The sequence below is a fragment of the Tachyglossus aculeatus genome, chromosome Y2, assembly GCF_015852505.1.
Source record: "Tachyglossus aculeatus isolate mTacAcu1 chromosome Y2, mTacAcu1.pri, whole genome shotgun sequence".
Lineage (NCBI taxonomy): Eukaryota > Metazoa > Chordata > Mammalia > Monotremata > Tachyglossidae > Tachyglossus > Tachyglossus aculeatus.
The window spans coordinates 5,259,247-5,278,805 of record NC_052094.1 but is presented as its reverse complement, the minus strand read 5'-3'; the positions used below and the strand labels follow the sequence as shown (position 1 = coordinate 5,278,805).

General features: G+C 45.2%; 1 pseudogene; it reads right to left on the bottom strand.

Moving 5' to 3' along the window:
• Positions 1-4,910: 4,910 nt before the first annotated feature.
• On the bottom strand, positions 4,911-17,208 carry LOC119946678 (annotated as a pseudogene).
• Between the last annotated feature and the right edge of the window lie 2,351 nt (positions 17,209-19,559).

The window sequence follows — 19,559 nt, the reverse complement described above, 5'->3', positions numbered from 1 at the left end:
GAGATGCAGAAGCAATAAAACAGTAGCAATGATACAAGTAGGCGATGGCATCACAGGTTTTAGTTAAACAATCAATATGCTATGGCAATAATAAAATTGGCAGATAATGATGTCACAGAGAGCAGATACAAACTATTAAGTGCTGGAGTAGGGTGGGCCTGCTAAGGGGGGTCAGGGAACAGAGATACCTGGGGAGAGGAGCGGACAGTCAACAAGCATGGGAGGGCTGAGGAGGTGCCAATGAGGTTGTCATTAATGTAACATGGTGCTAACGAGGGCTTTTTACCTGGGGGCGGGGGGAGAGTCAGTCAGGACCGGACCGGGAAGGGGGGGATGGGGGGCACTTTACGTAAGGCCTCCTAAGTTGGGGGGGGGGGGGGTGGAAGCAGGGGTGGCGTCCGTGGGGGCGCTGTGATGGTGGGCGGCAGGGTGGGCCTCTCGGGAACGGAGTCCCGGCGTCAATGGCGGCGCTCTGAGGAGAGGAGCCTTCCGGGAGCAGCAAGGCCGCGCGGTGTGATGGCGGGCGGGCGGGCGGGCCTCTCGGTAACGGAGTAGAGAGATGAGCGTAGAGATGATAGTTGAAGCCATGGGAGCGAATGAGGTCACCAAGGAAGTGTGTGTAGATTGAGAACAGAACAAGCAACCTACGCATCAGGCAAAAATCCTCACCCTCGGCTTCAAGGCTATCATCTCATCCCCTCCTACCTCTCCTCCCTTCTTTACTTCTACAGCCCAGCCTGCACCCTCTGCTCCTCTGCCACTAACCTCCTCACTGTGCCTCGTTCTCACCTGTCCTGCCGTTGACCCCCAGCCCTTGTCCTCCTCCTAGCCTGGAATGCCCTCCCTCCGTACATCTGCCAAGCTAGCTCTCTTCCTCCCTTCAAAGCCCTACTGAGAGCTCACCTCCTCCAGGAGGCCTTCCCAGACTGGGCAGCCCCATTCCTCTCACCTTCCCCATTCCCCTGCACCCTACCTCCTTTCCCTCCCCACAGCACAGATTTTGTACAGATTTATTACTCTATTTATTTTACTTGTACATATTTACTATTCTATTTATTATATTTTGTTAATATGTTTTGTTTCACTTTCTGTCTCCCCCTTCTAGACTGTGAGCCTACTGTTGGGTAAGGTCCATCTCTATATGTTGCCAACTTGTACTTCGCAAGCGCTTAGTACAGTGCTCTGCACACAGTAAGTGCTCAGTAAATACGATTGAATGAATGAATGAATGAATGAATGAATGAATGAATGAATGAATGAATGAATGAATGCTGAGCAATAGTAGCACACCCCGATGTTTGTAGAGTTTATGGGCTTTCCTGCAGGGATGGCAGACTTGCTGTTCTTCGCTGAGGAGGCTTCCTCAAGAGCTGGAAAGCAAGTCAGGTCCTTACAAGCTTGTAGGTGATCTGTTCTTCCTAAGGCCTCATTCTCAGTCAGGAGAAGTGTGTTACAAAGGTAGTTTCAAGTGTGGCTGCAATCTCATTAAATAACACAGACCCACACTTACAGTGCAGTAGTTGCAGCCTAATCTCCACAGTCTCCTGCACACTGTAATGGTGAGTGTGGGTTCATGTCAGCCTTTAGGTATGGGTGGAAGTTTTTGGCTTGGACTGTAGGACCCTGATTCTCTTCACCTTTGGCAATCTCCCAAATCCTAAATCCACCCCTGGCCTACTGGGTGGCCTTGGGCAAATCATTTCACTTCTCTGGGCCTTGATTTTCTCATCTGCAAAATGAGGATGAAATTCCTCACCTTTTGCTTTCTTAGATCGTGAACCCCCTGTGGGAAAGGGACTGTAACCAATCTGATTATCTATATCTATATCTAACCCAGTGCTTAGCACTGGCCAATAGTAAGCACTTAACTCCCCTCCTCCCCCTCCCCATCCCCCCACCTTGCTTCCCTCCCCTCCCCACAGCACCTGTGTATATGTATATATGTTTGTACATATTTATAACTCTATTTACTTATTTTATTTGTACATATTTATTCTATTTATTTTATTTTGTTAATATGTATTGTTTTGTTGTCTATCTCCCCCTTCTAGACTGTGAGCCCGCTGTTGGGTAGGAACTGTCTCTATATGTTGCCAACTTGTACTTCCCAAGTGCTTAGTACAGTGCTCTGCACGCAGTAAACACTCAATAAATACGATTGAATGAACTTAATGAATAGCACAATAATCATTTATTATTAGTTGCTGACCTCATTTAGCCTGAGCACTTAACAAACAGATAACAAGGATCTCAGAGGTAATTTGCACCCAGTTTCAAAAGGAAAGAATATTTTAATCACCCTTCCTTTCAAGGCTAAAGTTGGTCTGATTTTTAAAGGAGCCACCCACATCTGTGCAGACCTCAAGATATCTATTTCTCTCTTGCCTCAAAAAGCTATTCTCTCCTTCATTAAAGAGCCAAAAATCTGAGCTACACTACATGGAAAAACCGGTTATGCCTATCTGGAGTTCCTTACCCCACGGCCTGGACTACCACTGTCCCCTGTGGATTAGACAACAACATAAATATTATTAAATTCCACAGGATCTGCCTTCTGACCAAGTCAGAGGAGCTGCAGCTGAGCTAGTTGAGCTGAAAAATCCCCTCCTTAAATCTACAGGGCTGGAGGTTTGCCCTGACATTGCCTAGACCTCGCCACAAAGAGTTTCCAGTACCTCACAGGAAAGCAAGTCAGATGGAATCAAAGCACCGTAAGGTATGAAAAGACTCCCAGAGATAGAGCTTAGCCCCACTCTCCCCGTGGTAGCTGGACAAATAAAAATGGGTTACCTTGGTTCTGGCACTTAAATTCTCACCTGCCTCACAGACTAGTCTATGCCAGGACAGGAATCATGTCTAGAGCATTTGGGCTGCTGTTGTCATCTCTTCAGACTAGACACATTAAGGATTGTTTTTGTTTTATCACTAGCCCAATGGGCAAAGAAATGGCATGTGTTTCCCTGGGAAATGACTGCTTGGAAGCAAATCAGATTTGTCCCAATAATAGATTGATCGAGGAATTTTCAGACTAAGTGAGGGCAAGAGCTAGTCACCTGTGGTTACCTACAGAGCTGGCAGGACCTGTGGCACCCTACCTGATCGTGTGCCAAACCTTCCTTGCACTAGGTAGATGAATTGCTGAATTGTACTTTCAAAGCTCTTAGTATAGTGCTCTGCACACAGTAAGTGCTCAAAAAATATGACTGACTGAATGAATGAATGTGTCTAAAATTCACATGTCCCACTGTGATGGAGGTTAGAAAACCTGAAACCTTTTCGTTGACTCTGGGGTGTTTAAACAAACAGAGGACTAAGATCATGAACCACCTGTGGGAAAGGGACTGTAACCAATCTGATTATCTATATCTATAGCTAACCCAGTGCTTAGCACTGGCCCATAGTAAGCACTTAAATCCCCTTCTCCTGGTCCCCATCTCCCCCGCCTTACCTCCTTCCCCTCCCTACAGCACCTGTATATATGTATATATGTTTGTACATATTTATTACTCTATTTACTTATGTATTTTATTTGTACTTACTTATTCTATTTATTTTATTTTGTTAATATGTATTGTTTTGTTGTCTGTCTCCCCCTTCTAGACTGTGAGCCCGCTGTTGGGTAGGAACCGTCTCTATATTTTGCCAACTTGTACTTCCCAGCCAAGAAAAACGAAGACATGGATGGTGCCAATGTATCACGCACAGCTCTGTTGTCATAGCTAAGCTTTGGCCCATGGCACCTCTTCTATTTCAGGGCTGGGACTTTCCTGTTTGGTGATTGCCAATTGTCCACAGCACTGTGGGTTGCTCCGGTATGTCTGTGTTCATGTGTGTTGTGGATCTCTGCCCATTAGGGACTGGGTCAAGACCACCAGCCTCATTTTCCCATCTGAAGCTAGGTCTCTAGAGGAGAATGCTTGCCAACATGTCCACTGTAATAAGAACAAGAGGACTTCATTCCACTTTGGGCTAAAGGGCTACTAACAGGCATACCACTACAGAGAACTGAATTCACCCAAAAAGGAGCACCCTAATTCAAAAGTGATTCCCTTTAGAGGCCTTGTTATTTGGCTCCTCTCTACAACCCACTGCCATGCAAGACCAAGAGAAAAAGGCACAAATCATTCTTAAAAATGGGGGCTATTTCCCATAATTGTCCTTCATTTGGGACAAGGAAGTAACAGACATATTGTGGGTACCTAGTTCACAGGAAGTTTTAAACCCTATTTCCCAATCCAAGTGGTTTGGATAGTTTGCATAAATTTCAGATAAGATCCTAATTTCTTATGTTTATGGCCCTTCACGCTTAGAATCCTTCAGAGATTTGTGTCTATCAAGAAAAGGCAGGCAATGCATTTTCCACAACATAATTTGTAGTCCTTTGTTTTCCTCGGGGCTTCCAATGTTATAAAATTTCTGTCAATGTCCTCTGAGGAAAACCATGTATCATATGACACAAGATTAATTTCTTGATTGTAAACTAAAACCTTATTAACTCTGAGACTGCTTTCTCAATCTCAAATACTGTGTTGCTAACCAAATGGACACCAAACAAAATGTGTGCAAAAGCCACAGAAATGAACACAATTAGGAGAAACAAGAACCAGTGATCAAATGGAGCTAATCGTATCCATAATATTTGGGAGTTACACAGTCTGTTTCAATTTGGAGGATACCTTCCAGACTTCACTAGCTTTCACCATGGGGACTGACTTTTGCTTTTAATTGCTGAACTTTAAGAGCTCTTGCTTCAGTTTGGGGTTAGCTTTTAACTCAAGGAAAAAAAAGGCAAACGGCTCATAAATCCTTCTGTATTCTAGCACATTGTGATATAGCTTTTTGTGGCTCAATTCACTATCAATTAACTATGACTTTAAGAATGAGAGAAAAAAAGCAGTAGTAACTAAAGCCTACAGCAAGCCCAGCACCAGGCAGCAGTTGGCTATAGACTTTGGCTGGATAAAATGAACGTAAGAAATTTATTAAACAAGAATGGGTAATGAGTGAAAAATTAGATCCCCTTAAAGCAAGCCTTCAACATCATTAGACAAACTACTTGACAGATCCAGGGGCAGTTAGAAGGCCAAGATTTCTTCTAAATGTATTTCTAAGACAGCAGTGTTATTCTTCCACCCACATAGAGAGAAGAAGCCTCAGAGGATTTCCCAGGAAGGAGTCTAAGTGAGGGTAATTCCTCCAGCCCAGTGAGGCCTAAGTGTGACTTCTAATGGACTGGGCAGTCCCATTGCTGAATAGGGTTGCTACTGGGCCAGGGCCGCTTTTCATTGGTAGCAATTCCGCTGCCAGTCTACCTGGGATGAGCCTCTTGGAGGCACATTAAAAACCAATGCAAGACCAGGCATGTACCAGTTCCTGGTATAGTATGATCCTGCCCATTTCCCAGGACTGTCCAAGTTCACCTTAACATCTTAGTGGCTCCACAGGTGGATCTGACTTACCCAGATGCCTTTTCGCCAACCTCACCACCTCCTTCCCACCCTGACATGCTCTCTCATCCTTCTCACCTGTCCCTTCAGCAGGGCACTCCTGTCAGCCTTCAAGCCCCTCCTCTGGCACCTCCAACTCCATCCCTTCCCACCATGTAAAAACACCCATGCCCACTTCTGTTCATCTTCAGCCTCCCGCTCTGATGGCTCCTTCCCCTCTGCTTTCAAAAATGTCCAACTCTCCCATCTCCTAAAAAAACGAAATTCATTCAATTGTATTTATTGAGCACTTTGTTATCTGGATCCCAGTGCACCTCCAACTGTTGCCCTTTTCCCATTCCACTCCAAACTTCTTGAAAGGATTAAATTCAACTGCTGTTTCTGTTTCCTCTCCTGCACTTCCCTTCTTGACCTTCTACAATCCAGCTTCCACACTCTTCACTGTGCTCTGTGGCTCTCTCTCCAAAGACACCTTCTTGACACATTGAACTGACTCTATTCTATCCTAATTCTCACATGAATTATAATTGAAATCACATTTCATTTATTCAATCATATTTCCTGAAGGAGACCTTCTCCAATTAATTCTAACCTCCCCACTACTGCCACTTCAGCATATTCACACTAAGCACTTGGGTACCCCTCCAAAGCACCTACATACACTGCTTTATATTCTGTTGCCTCTCCCCACTCTAATTTATTTTAATGTCTGTCTCCTCCACTAGATTGTAAGATCCTTGAGGCCACGAATGGCATCTACAAATTCTACTGAACTCTCCCAAGTGCTTAGCTCAGTGTTCTGCTCACAGTAGATGCTCAATAAGTACTACTGATTGATTGGTTATTTAATAAGTCTGCAGGGGGGCTATCTCCAGAGGCCTGGTATTCTGAAGTAACATGTCTTTAAGACAAGGGTGTCCCCTGTGAGAACTATCCCTTTGAGATCTACCCCTCAGTGCTTAATACAGTGCTCTGCACACAGCAAATGCTCAACAAATTGATTGATATCCCAGGAGCAGCTATGGCTTAGGTTGGGCCCTAGATGCTACCCTTGACCAATGACCTCATGACCCCATCTCCTTATTCTAGAAGTCCAGCCTCTGCCAACCCTAGAACCATGGTCCTGTGAGTCATGTGGTTAGGGCTAAAAGGGGCCCATCTTGGGGTCATGTATGGTAACAAGGACACATATGCCTGCACCCAGTAACATGCACCCAAGACAACATGCAGAGAAGAAGACACACTCTCTCTCCCTTCCTGATGGATATAAATAGTCTAATTTTTCATACGAGGCAGAGGAGACAATAGGAGTGGTTATTATGCTATTAGTCACTATGGCATGATAGTGGACAGAGCACGGACCTGGGCATGCTAATCCCAGCTCCACCACTTGCCTGCTGTATGATCGTGGGCAAGTCACTTCACTTCTCTTTGCCTCAGTTACCTCAACTGTAAAATGGAGATTAGGACAGTGAGCCCCATGTGGGACATGGATTCTGTCTAAGGTGATTAGCTTGTATCTACCCCAGTGCTTAGTACAGTGCCTGGCACATAGCAACTGCTTAACAAATACCATTAAAAAAATTCAGCCCACTAGGGTGTCCATTTACAGCACTGGACGGAGCAGTTTACTGAATGAGGCTCTGATGCAATCATGCAGATCAACACTGAAGCAGGTCTAAAAGAAATCTGTGTTTTCAGCTGCAAGTTGAAAATTATAATAATAGTAATGATGGCATTTGTTAAGTGCTTACTATGTGCCAAGCACTGTATTAAGTGCTGGGGTAGATGCAAGCAAATTGAGTTGGACAGAGTCCCTGTCCCATGAGAGACTCACAGCCTCAATCGCCACTTTATGGATGAGGTAACTGAGAAACAGAGAAGTGAAGTGACTTGCCCAAGCTCACACAGCAGACACGTGGCAGAGTTGAGATTAGGTCCCATAGCTTTCTGACTCCAAGGCCTATGCTCCATCCACTATGCCAAGAAAGTGCAATCTCTTACCCTGGTTCTCTGGTGACCCTCTATAACATTGGAACACTGGGACATGCTAGTTAAAGGGTCTGAAAAATGATCAAATCTATCTACATTACTCCAGGTAGTAGTAGGAGTAGGAGTAGGAGTAGGAGTAGGAGTAGTAATAGCAGTAATAGTAGTAGCATTCATGGTGCAGTGGAGAAAGCATGGGCCTGGGAGTTAGAAGGTCATGGGTTCTAATCCTGGCTCTGCCATTCATTCATTCATTCAATCATATTTACTGAGCGCTTACTCTGTGCAGAGCACTGTACTAAGCACTTGGGAAGTACAAGTTGGTAGATGGTCCCTACCCAACAGTGGGTTCACAGTCTAGAAGGAGGAGACAGAGAACAAAACAAAACATATTCACAAAATAAAATAAATAGAATAAATATGTACAAATAAAATAAATAGAGTAATAAATACACACAAACATATACATATATACAGGTGCTATGCGGAGGGGAAGGAGGTAAGGTGGGGGGGATGGAGAGGGGATAGAGAGGAGCATTTGATATTTGCCCCCTCCCCCAATCCCCACATCACTTAAGGACATATAATAATAATAATAATAATAATGGTATTCATTAAGTGCTTACTATGTGCAAAGCACTGTTCTAAGTGCTGCGGAGGATACAAGGTGATCACGTTGTGGGGCTCACAATCTTCCTCCCCATTTTACAGATGAGGGAACTGAGGCCCAGAGAAGTGAAGTGACTGGCCCAAGGTCATACAGCAGACATGTGGCAGAGCTGGGATTTGAACACTTGACCTCTGACTCCAAAGCCCGGGCTCTTTCCGCTGAGCCACGCTGCTTCTTATCCATTCTAGATGACCCATTAATTCATATTGTCTGCCTCCCCCTCTAGAGTGTAAGCTCATTACGGGCAGGGGACATGTTGAATTTCACTCTCCCAAAGTCCTCAGTACAGTGTTCTGCACATCCGACTGATTACAAAATGGGATTTCGATACCTGTTCTCCCTCCTACTTACTCTGTGAGACCCGTTTTGGGACTCGCGGGCCAGAACGCGCGTACCAATGCTGTTCGGTTGTACTCTCCCAAGTGTTTAGACAGTGCTCTGCTCACAGTAAGTGCTCAATAAATAGGATTGATCGGTACGGGGACTGAATATGGGCTGATTAACTTGTATCTACCCAGCTCTGCAAACGGCACCTGGTACATAATAAGCATATAATAATAATAATTGTGACATTTGTTAAACACTACGTGCCAAGCAATCCACTAACCATGTGACTTTGAGCAAGTCACTCACTTCTCTGTGCCTCAGTTACCTCATCTGTAAAATGAGGATTGAGACAGTGCACACCATGTAGGACAGGGACTGTGTTCAATTCAATTTGCTTGTATCCACCCCAGTGTTTAGTACAGTGCCTGACACATAGTAAGCACTTAACAAATACCATTATTATTATTATTATTATTATTATCATTATTCATTCAATCATATTTATTGGGCACTTATTGTGTGCAAAGCACCATACTAAGGACTTGGAAGAGTACAATCTAACAATAAACAGACACATTCCCTGTCAACAGTAAGCTCACAGTCTAGAGAGGCTGACACAGTCTAGGGGGGTGACACAGTGTAGAGGAGGAGAAAAGTAGTAGTAATAGTAGTAATAAGTGCTTTCTGTGTGCAGAGCATTGTCCTAAACACTGGGAAAGAATACTCAGGTGAGAATTAGAGATGTTCTCTGATCAAGCCTGACTAACGCAGTCTGGCAGACAGCTGTCTGAATGCCTGCTGGGGTAACCCGACCCTGGGAAGGTTCACTCCTTCCTCAGGACCCCAGTGAATGGGTTGGTCAATGGGAGCCTACCAGTATTGCCTCCAGCTTTCCCTGTAATTTCTGTTAGACTGCTCATGTTTTCATACTCTCCAACTGGGACCCAATATCCCTTTGTAAGAAGGGGAGTCATCCTTTGAAGAATCAACATCAGATAAGGGGAACTTCCCAGTTTATGGCCTCCAGGCAAGAAGAATTCAAACCAAAAATGGCAGAGACCTCAAGAAAATTCATTAGAAACTTGTAAAACCAGGCCATCTGGGCTCCTTATCAGCGATGGATCAAGCTTTCCAGATGTAAGGTTTTAATGGAAATCAGCTGTGGATGCCCACTCTAAGCAAAGATTCTGTTTGTATCACTACAATTTGATACATGCTCGATTATGAGATAGTGACCTGGCCTAGCTTCCACACATTCTTATTATCAAAACATTTGTTCTTCCATTAACCACTTTGTGTCAAAATAAAGTCTAGGGACTGGGCTTTAGTTAGTGAAGGATGGACTTGAGGTCAGTCTGGGTGGGTTGAAATGTCTGCTCTCTGCCCATCATTTTTTCCTCTGTCAAGACAATCAACTTCTTTCAGGCCCACTTTCTCTTTGTGCTTGCAAAGCATCTTTCATTTTAGTACATAGTCACACTTACTCTATTCAAGGTGATTGAATTGATTTATTGTCCTGTATTTAATTTTGCACCTTGAGGTGGTTTAACCATGTGTGATTCAATTCAACAAAAAATAAAATGAGTTGAATAAATGAACTTTCATTTCAGGTCTTTCATTCAAGGGGCTGAGGTTCAGTGATGCCTAAAAGATGAATGAACTGCTTCAATAACCTTGGAGGAAATGGCCTTCCTACATCTAAAGAATTATTATAATGAGCTTCACCTCACTGTATTTCTCTTTGACCACATTTCTACAATTAAACACCATTTTCTGTTTTCTTAAGTAAGTCTCCCCTTTCTATCTGAAGAGTTTCCCCTCCACAACTGTAGACTGTAAGCTTCTTTTGGGCAGGGAATGCACCTGCTGATTCTGTTGTATTGTAAATATAATTTTTTATTGATTAATTGTACTCTCTCAAGTGCTTAATACAGTGCTCTGCATATTGTAAGTGCTCAACAAATGCCACTGTTTGATTGACAATTGCTGGTGTTTTTTATTTACAGAAATAAAAAGGAACTGTGGATAAACAGAATGAATTGGAATCAATCATTTACTGACTTCCTTCAGAGTGCCAACTGAATGCCTACAGTTACTTAGTCAAAGCACATGATTCCCCTGTACACTGAACACTATTTATGGACAGGAAATTTGTCTATCAACTCTGTTATATTGTACTCTCCAAAGTGCTTAATCTAGTGTTATGCACACAGTAAGTGGTCAACAAATATGAATGACTGATTGACTTTCTGTGACTAATTTTTCAAAATACAGTTCCTCTAGCTATTTATAAATAAGATGGACACAGAGTTAAAGGACTGGAAAGAATTACACTTGATAGTTACTTTTTTATTGTATTTGTTAAGTGCTTACTATGTGTCAAATATTGTCCTATATGCTAGGGTAGGTACAAGTTAATTAGGTTGGACACAGTCACTGGACAACTTGGGGGTCAAAGCCTAAATCTATCTGGGGTCCAGAGGCATTTGGCATCCTACTCTCGATCAATAAAGTTCAGAATGGAAACACATCTGAGTGAGGATGTGTCCTGGGGAGGCCAGAAGAAGCTTCAGAATGTAAGAGTAAAATACTGGCAGGGTGATTGGCATATTGAAACATCGTTACTACAGTGGCTTAATGGAAAGAGCAGGGAATGGGAGTCAGGAGATCCAGTCTGCCACTGGCCTGCTGGGTGACTTCAGACAAGTCTCTTAACCTCTCTGAGCTTCCATCATCACCATCATCAGTATTTATTGTTTACTATGTGCAAATCACTGTATTAGGTGCTTGGGAGAGTATGACAGAGTTAGAAGATATGTTCCCTGCCCAAAACGAGTTTACAATCTAGAGGAGGAGACACACATCATATACATGAAGGATTTATAATATACAATTTAAAGACATGCAGATAAGTTCTGTAGCATTGTGGTGGGGGTGGGTGGGTGGTTATCAAATGCCCAAAGGTCACAGATCCAAGAGCACAGACTACGCAGAAGGGAGAGGGAGCTGGGAAAAAGAGGGTTTAATCAGGGATGGCCTCTTGGAGGCCTTGTGATCTTAGTTTCCTCATTTGTAGAATGATGATAAAATATATTTCTAACCCTATGTGGAACATAAACTGTGTCTGATTTGATAACCTTATATATAAGCCCAGAGCTTAGCACATGGTAAGCTCTTAATAAATGGGGTGATTAAAATTAATGATAATAATAATAATAATGATGGCATTTATTAAGTGCTTACTATGTGCAAAGCACTGTTCTAAGCACTGGAGAGGTTACAAGACGATCAGGTTGTCCCACGGGGGGCTCACAGTCTTAATCCCCATTTTACAGATGAGGTAACAGGCACAGAGAAGTTAAGTAAGTTTGCCCAAAGTCACACAGCTGACAATTGGTGGAGTCGGCATTTGAACCCATGACCTCTGACACCGAAGCCCATGCTCTTTTCCACTAAGCCACACTGCTTCTCTGATGATTCATATGATTTCAGACCTTTATCACACACATTTTCTGGGCACTTTCTGAAGACCGATTTTTGAGTAAGAGTTTTATCTTACTTGTACTTCCCAAGTGCTTAGTACAATGCTCTGCACACAGTAAGCACTCAATAAATATGATTGAACGAATCTTTCCTCCATATGGAATTACGGCCCTTTCCCAAATAGGTCTCTGCTCAGCATTGAACGCTGTACCCCAGGGCTGAGTGGACCTACCAATTAGGAATAGCACGACTTAGTATTTCTTGGTTTAAATATTTGTCTGTTTGAGAATAATAAACAAGCCGGCAAACCTCGCCTCTAGATTAACACAGGCTGTAATTGTGCTCATCACGTTCACATAAATAATGCTCAAGTTTGCCGGTTCTCATTTCACCCTTTTACAAGAGACCAATCTGCAGCAAAATGTCTTGGCTACAAACTCCTCCACCAGCGCCCCCTTCAGCATCTTCATAGCTCTCCAGTGGATCTAACCACAGTTCTCTAGTTTGTCCTGCGGGTGGGTCGACTCTTCTTTAATGTAGTCTAGCTAGAGATCATCATCATCATCATCATCAATCGTATTTATTGAGTTCTTACTATGTGCAGAGCACTGTACCAAGCGCTTGGGAAGTACAAATTGGCAACATATAGAGACAGTCCCTACCCAACAGTGGGCTCACAGTCTAAAAGGGGGAGACAGAGAACAAAACCAAACATACTAATAAAATAAAATAAATAGGGTAGATATGTACAAGCAAAATAAATAAATAAATAAATAGAGTAATAAATATGTACAAACATATATACATATATACAGGTGCTGTGGGGAAGGGAAGGAGGTAAAATGGGGGGGATGGAGAGGGGGATGAGGGGGAGAGGAAGGAAGGGGCTCAGTCTGGGAAAACCTCCTGGAGGAGGTGAGCTCTCAGCAGGGCCTTGAAGGGAGGAAGAGAGCTAGCTTGGCAGATGGGCAGAGGGAGGGCATTCCAGGCCCGGGGGATGACATGGGCCGGGGGTCGATGGCGGGACAGGCGAGAATGAGGTACGGTGAGGAGATTAGCGGCGGAGGAGCGGAGGGTGCGGGCTGGGCTGTAGAAGGAGAGAAGGGAGATGAGGTAGGAGGGGGCGAGGTAATGGAGAGCCTTGAAGCCCAGGGTGAGAAGTTTCTGCCTGATGTGCAGATTGATTGGTAGCCACTGGAGATTTTTGAGGAGGGGAGTAATATGCCCAGAGCGTTTCTGGACAAAGATAATCCGGGCAGCAGCATGAAGTATGGATTGAAGTGGAGAGAGACACGAGGATGGGAGATCAGAGAGAAGGCTGGTGCAGTAGTACAGACGGGATAGGATGAGAGCTTGAATGAGCAGGGTAGCAGTTTGGATGGAGAGGAAAGGGCGGATCTTGGCAATGTTGCGGGGCTGAGACCGGCAGGTTTTGGTGACAGCTTGGATGTGAGGGGTGAATGAGAGAGTGGAGTCGAGGATGACACCAAGGTTGCGGGCTTGTGAGACGGGAAGGATGGTAGTGCCGTCAACAGAGATGGGAAAGCCAGGGAGAGAACAAGGTTTGGGAGGGAAGACAAGGAGTTCAGTCTTCGACATGTTGAGCTTTAGGTGGTGGGCAGACATCCAGATGGAGATGTCCTGAAGGCAGGAGGAGATGCGAGCCTGGAGACGGGGGAGAGAGCAGGGGCAGAGATGTAGATCTGGGTGTCATCAGCGTAGAGATGATAGTTGAAGCTGAGGGAGCGAATGAGGTCACCAAGGGAGTGCGTGTAGCTTGAGAACAGAAGGGGACCAAGCACTGAACCTTGGGGAACCCCCACAGTAAGAGGATGGGAGGAGGAGGAGGAGCCTGCAAAAGAGACTGAGAATGAACGACCGGAGGGATAAGAGGAGAACCAGGAGAGGACAGAGTCTATGAATCCAAGGTCAGATAGGGTGTTGAGGAGAAGGGGGTGGTCCACAGTGTCGAAGGCAGCTGAAAGGTCGAGGAGGATTAGAACAGAGTATGAGCCATTGGATTTGGCAAGCAGGAGGTCATTGGTGACCTTTGAGAGGGCAGTTTCCATGAAATGAAGGGGACGGAAGCCAGACTGGAGGGGGTCGAGGAGGGAGTTGTTGTTGAGGAATTCTAGGCAGCGCGTGTAGACAACTCATTCAAGGAGTTTGGAAAGGAATGGTAGGAGGGATATGGGACGATAACTAGAAGGTGAGGTGGGGTTAAGAGAGGGTTTTTTTAGGATGGGAGAGACATGGGCATGTTTGAAGGCAGAGGGGAAGGAACCAGTGGAGAGTGAGCGGTTGAAGATGGAAGTTAAGGAGGGGAGAAGGGATGGAGCAAGAGATTTCATGAGATGAAAGGGAATGGGGTCAGAAGCACAGGTGGCCGGAGTAGCACTTGAGAGGAGGGAGGAGAGTTCCTCTGAGGATACCGCTGGGAAGGATGGGAGAGTAGCCGAGAGTGTTGAGAGCCAGGGGGTTGGAGAAAGGGGGGAAGAGACTTTGGGGAGGTCGGACCTGATGGATTTAATTTTGTTAATGAAGTAGGAGGCCAGATCGTTGGGGGTGAGGGAAGGTGGAGGGGGAGGAACTGGGGGCCTGAGAAGGGAGTTGAATTTATGGAAGAGCTGGCGGGGGTGATGGGCATGGGTGTCAATAAGGGAGGAGAAATTAGTTTTGTCTGGCAGAGGAGAGGGCTGATTTAGGGCAGGAACGGATAAACTTGAAGTGAACGAGGTTGGCATGGTGTTTAGACTTTCGCCAGCAGCGTTCAGCAGCTCGAGCATAAGAGCGAAGGAGGCGGACAGTGGCAGTGATCCAGGGCTGTGGGTTAGTGGTGCGTGAGTGGCGAAGGGAAAGGGGAGCGAGTGAGTCTAGCTGAGTAGAAAGGGTAGATTTGAGAGCAGTAATCTGATCATCAAGACTGGGTAGAGAGGAGAGGGCGGCGAGGTGGGGTGTGAGGCGCTCCGAAAGATGGGTGGGGTCCAGAAAGCGGAGATCTCTGTGAGGGAGTAATATGGATTTACAGGGGAAAGGAGTGTGAGTGAGGAGGCAGGTGAGAAGATTATGATCAGAGAGAGGGATTACAGAGTTGGTGAAGGTGGACACAGTGCAGCGGTAGGAGATGATGAGGTCGAGGGTATGACCAAGTTGGTAGTGGGTGAGGTGGGGTGGAGGAAGAGGTTGGCAGCGTCAAGGAGAGATAGAAGGCGGGTGGCAGAGGAGTCGTTAGGGATATCCATGTGGATAGTGAAGTCTCCGAGGATCAGAGTGGGCACAGAGAAGGAGAGAAGGAAGGTGAGGAAGGGGTCAAAGTCTTTAAAGAAGTTGGAAGTGGGGCCGGGAGGGCAGTAGATGACGGCTACAAGAATCTGGAGGGGGTGGTAGAGGTGAAAAATGTGGGCTTCAAAGGAAGGGAAGGAAAGGGAAGGGGGAGGAGGGATAGTGCGAAAGCGACATTGGGGGGCGAGAAGGAAACCGACACCTCCTCCTTTCCGATGAGTCTGGGGGAGTGGGAGAAGAAAAGGCCTGCACTGCAGAGAGCAGCAGAAGAGACCCTGTCGTATGGAGACAGCCATGTTACAGTTAGGGCGAGGAGGAGTAGAGAGCTGGAAAGGAATAGGTCCAGGATGAAAGGAATCTAGAGATCAGACTCCAAAGAACCAAACTCCCTCAAGGCCCGCTCATAATATTCTCTCAAGTTCACCATTTTACAGACTTCTTGTTCCTTTTCAAACTGGATCATCTTCCTGAAGAAGTTGATCGACAGCAGGAAGTTTATCTACAGTGGGTGGTTCTCATGCAGACTGATGAAAACTTTCTTGGATTTTTTTTTATCCCCCCAATCCAGTAGGCCCAGTCAAGGTATTTCTCCTTCATTGTCACCGAGATGGCAGATGCAGGACTAAGGAGAGCTTTCTTGAAGAGAGCCTCCGTGTCTTCCTTGCTGGTTGCACCCTCACTCCACTCCACCCACAAGATCCATATTGGCAAGCAGTCCGTGGCTGGCAGTTTGAGAAACGCTTCCTCAAAATTCTTGGCGATGTCACCGTTCTTCAACTGGATCAGCAACTGTAGTCTCAACTGCCACATGTCCACTGATTCTCGGTAGAGTTCGGTAACAGCCAGGGGCACATCCATTGCCATCTGGGAGAAGTTCTGCTCCAGCAACAATTCCAGCCACTGCTTGTACAAAGACTTGGGCAACAGCTTCTCCTAATGGGCCCTTCTAAATGATGTCATGATCCTTTCCAGCCTCTTCTCTATGAGGTCTTTGCTATTTGTTTTCCTATTTGATCTCTCTAGGCAGAAGCTGACAAAACATTTTCACATGGCCCCTGTTGTTCACTGTCTCCTCGAATACTGAACGGCACCGCTCCTCCTGCCCTACCTCGCCTACTTTTGCCATTTTGGGCACAGGTTCTGCAGATGGCTCGGGCTTCACCTCTAGCTCTTTCCTGGCCACAAAGTCCCAGGTGAGTGGGCCATCTGCATGCAGATTCTGTAAGTGTTCATAAATTTCTTTTTGTAGATCTTGGGTAAAGTCAAATAGTTTTGCAATTGAAAGTAGGGAAAGGTGGAATTCAGCCCCTTTAATTTTCTTCACTGCTTCATGAAAGATGACTTGTGCCAGTATTCCCTTAAAGAGCTCCTCAGGAAAAGTGAACTGCCCCAAAGTCATATTGGCTTGTTCAAACATTTGCTTTTCCTTCCTCTGCCACTCAGCATGCATGAGCTCCATCCTAATACATTCTTGGTAAAGTTTGGGAGACACGGGATGAAAACACAAAGCACAGAGAAACAAGTGCCGGGCACTTTTGGAAGACAGGCAATCCTCCATTTCCCACTTAGCTGCCATAATCCACAAAGCTGGTTTGTTCAGGTGAATAGCCAACAGAGAACAGCTTGCTGAGCTGGGTTTTCATATTCCACTTCTTGCAAAAGGCCACGTGAAAAAGCCAAAGCTGAATGTCATCCTGCCACTTCACTGTGGCGCGTTTGAACATGCCCTGTAATTTGGCGTATAATGGAATACCCTATTTCTTCCTTTTTAAATGAATAGCCAGTACACGCTCTTCTCTTCTTGATTAGTTCCAGAAGATTAATTTCATACTGAATATAACTGATAAAGTCCTCTTTGAAAGAGCTCTTCTTTGTATTTTGTATTCTAGAGCTGAAACTTTCTTAATTATAGCCTTGATCTCTTTGCGGATAAACAGCCCGACCCGCTCCAGCTGCTTGAACTCAGGGAGCTGGTCCGATCCGCTGCTCCACAATTTCGGCCACGGGCATGGCAGGGGAGGGCCCAGCTCAGGGCAGCCACATGCAGGAAGGGCCTGGGGCCTCGCTTCCAGTCCTCCACCCCGCCCCATAATGATGAGTTTTTATAAGCAATCAATTAATCATATTTATTAAGCACTTTATGTAGAGCACTGTATTATGCACTTGGGAGAGTACATTATAACAATATTACAGAGTTGGTAGACATGAAGTAGGAGGCCCCACAGCTGTGACATGTTAGAGGTGTAGCATGGCCAGGTAGAAAGAGCATGGATCAGGGATTCAGAGGACTAGGGTTCTAATCTTGGCTCTTCCAGTCACCTGTCACCTGCTATGTGAGTGACCTCAGGCAAGGCACTTATTCTGTGCCTCAGTTTCCACATCTATAAAATAAGATTTCAGTACCTGTTTTCTCTCCCCCTTTGACTATGAGTTCTATGTTGGGAAGGGACTCTGTTCTACCTGATTACCTTGTATCTACCCTGACACTTAACAGAATGTTTGGCACTTAGAGAGTATATAACAAATACCACAATTATTATTGTTATTGTTATTGTTATTCTTCTTCTTATTCTTCTTCTTATTATTATTAAGTATCCCACCGCTTACACCTTGCATTTATGTACAGTCCCGTGTCATGGTATAATTTATCAGCTCACTGTGGAAAGGAAACGGGTCTGTTTATTGTTGTGTTGTACTCTCCCAAGCACTTAGTAAGTTCTCTGCACACAGTAAGCACTCAATAAAAACAACTGAATGAATGAATGAATGAATGAATGAATGAATGAATGAATGAATGAATGAATCATTTCTAGTTTCTCTGTCCTCTTTGGATGGGGATTCATAACATGCAGATTTTTCAGCTCTATGCTAAACACAGACATCCGAAAATTCAGAGTAATGGAGTTTTTAGAATAAGTGTATTGCAAACATAAAAGTTTTTACAATAAATACCAACAAATACAGGCTCCTGTGTTATAAATCAATGGAGATAAATAATCTGGCATTTGGCTTTCTCATTTCCAAGAAACATTTTCCAATCGGGATTTATAGATATATTAAAGATCTGGAAACCTTGCAACTTTTTTCCAAATAAATTCCTCTAAACCGTTCCTCACTTACCATGGTGCAATCAGCTCTTCTATGGGTATAAAGAAGCCTAAACAGCATTTCTTCTATGTAGGAAGAGAGAACTTGACATTCTCGGATAGCATCTGCTGCAGTCCAGAGAACCTCTGAGAGCACTCTGAGTTTCTGATAATAATTGCTGGATTTGTTAAGTGCTGACTCTGTGCCAAGAGCTGTACTAAGTGCTGGGTAAGCAGGTCAGACACAGTCCCTGTCCCACAGGAGGCTCTCAGTCTAATGTTTCTATCTTGGCAAATCCTCCTATATAAAGAGTCTCCATCCCTATGGAAGTGAAAACTCAACATGTCCAAGACTGAACTCCTTGTCTTCCCTCCCAAACCCTGCCCTCTCCCTGACTTTCCCATCACTGATGACAGCACTACCATCCTTCCCATGTCACAAGCCCGCAACCTTGGTGTCATCCTCGACTCTGCTCTCTCGTTCACTCCTCACATCCAAGCTGTCACCAAAACCTGCCGGTCTCAGCTCCACAACATTGCCAAGATCTGCCCTTTCCTCTCCATCCAAACTGCTACCCTGCTCATTCAAGCTCTCATCCTATCTCGTCTGGACTACTGTATCAGCCTCCTCTCTAATCTCCCATCCTCTTGTCTCTCCCCGCTTCAATCCATATTTCACACCGCTGCCTGGGTTGTCTTTGCCCAGAAAACACTCTGGGCATGTTACTCCCTTCCTCAAAAATCTCCAGTGGCTACCAATCAACCTATGCATCAGGCAGAAACTCCTCACCCTCGGCTTCAAGGCTCTCCATCACCTCGCCCCCTCCTACGTCACCTCCCTTCTCTCCTTCTACAGCCCAGCCCACACCCTCCGCTCCTCTGCTGCTAATCTCCTCACCGTGGCTCGTTCTCACCTGTCCCGCCATCGACCCCCGGCCCACGTCATCCCCCTGGCCTGGAATGCCCTCCCTCCCCACATCTGCCAAGTTAGCTCTCTTCCTCCATTCAAGGCCCTACTGAGAGCTCACCTCCTCCAGGAGGTCTTCCCAGACTGAGCCCCCTTGTTCCTCCTCCCCTGCTCCCCCCTCCATCCCCCCGCCTTACCTCCTTCCCTTCCCCACAGCACCTATATATGTATATATTTGTACGTATTTATTACTCTTTATTTATTTATTTTACTTGTAAATATCTATTCTATTTATTTTATTTTGTTAATATGTTTTGTTTTGTTCTCTGTCTCCCCCTCCTAGACTGTGAGCCCACTGTTGGGTAGGG